General features: G+C 39.1%; 1 protein-coding gene across 1 annotated transcript in view; it reads right to left on the bottom strand.

Annotated features, from left to right (window-relative positions):
* The window catches only part of LOC117122249 (short transient receptor potential channel 4-like), a 35,498-nt gene that overhangs the window by 25,336 nt on the left and 8,826 nt on the right, over nt 1-1,336 (bottom strand). The gene's annotated exons all lie outside the window — the stretch shown is intronic.

Genomic DNA, 1,336 nt, shown 5'->3' with positions numbered 1-1,336 from the left:
GGCAAAGAAAAATTACACCCACAGTTTTTAAGTCTTCTTTTCCTAACAAAAACACCCTAGGAGAGTTCTATTCATAAATCCACTTGGTGGCAAATAGAACACTTGTAATTTACTCAGTGTTAATATACAGTAGCGGATTTTGTTGTTTGACGACTTTTTTAACGGATTTTGGATATTAGTTTTCCTTTTTGCTGATTTTGTGATTTTTATGTTCAATGTTGCTGAGAAACTTCATCATGTTTTCTAGAAGTTAAATTTCTCTTTTGAAATGGTGTACATTTATGAGCCTTAGTATGTTGTCAAAGATTATTTTGTGAGTAGATGAATTATTACTAATTTAATGACACATGTCATAGTTGCATTTTGCAGGTACCCTGTATATTAAAATTTCTTTTAAAAGACATACATTATTATTTTTTTTATTTATTTGTTAATGAAAACTACCATGTTAGATATCCAAAATCGACTCAATACAACCTCATATTCATCAAATGTGCTGGGCTTCAAGGGGGTTTCGCCCCCTTGCACCCCCACCAGTGGCTCTGCTCCTGGACCCCGCCCGGGGCCCTCGGCGGCCCCCTGGCCCCCAGCCTAAGGCTGTTCGCTTCGCTCGCAGATTACACCCCCACCTTTTTTTCTGACAGGCTGCATCCGCCCATGCCCTCGGTGCTTCGTATCTTGGCTGGTCGTCCATCTTTACTTTGGCGCCCCCCTTATGCTAAATCCTGTATCCGCCCCTGGCTAATATTCTGTTTATGAATCGATCGCTGATATGATTTAAAAGAAATGTTTAACAGTTCTGTCACAAGTTGCGTATTCGGGGGTGGGATGGGAAGAGGTTGAACAAATTTAAAATGCCTATCTTTAAATGTTTACAAATAACTGACGTAAATTTTCATTAAAGTATCATTTTCGGTACCGGTATCTAGAATTGAAGTCCCGTATTCTTAAGATTTTCCCACCTCAGCCTCAAACATGATGAGGCTCTGGTGGATAGAGTAATTTTTGTAGATTTCATGCATCAAAGTGCCATTTCCGGCATCTAAAAGTCTCAAATTCTTATTTTTTTCCTGGTCCCAAACCGGGCCTCAGGTGGATTTGGTAGTTTTTGTATCTGTAAACTCAGCCTGAACCATGGTGGCTGATGTGGGTGGTGATAGTTTTCATAAATTTTAAGTATCCGTTTTCGGGCATCAATAAAGTCTCAAATTCTTAAAATTTACTCATCTGCACCTGTTTGCGTCGCATTTTGTAATAATCTTCGAACTTTGTAATAACTGTCGCACTTTGTAACTCAGTCGGTCAGAGCATCAACATAGGTCTCTTATACACATCT

Source organism: Anneissia japonica, unplaced genomic scaffold (assembly GCF_011630105.1).
Source record: "Anneissia japonica isolate Jap-2015-1 unplaced genomic scaffold, ASM1163010v1 scaffold287708_len1499824_cov190, whole genome shotgun sequence".
Lineage (NCBI taxonomy): Eukaryota > Metazoa > Echinodermata > Crinoidea > Comatulida > Comatulidae > Anneissia > Anneissia japonica.
The sequence above is the reverse complement of the archived record's forward strand: the minus strand, read 5'-3'. Positions and strand labels throughout refer to the sequence as shown.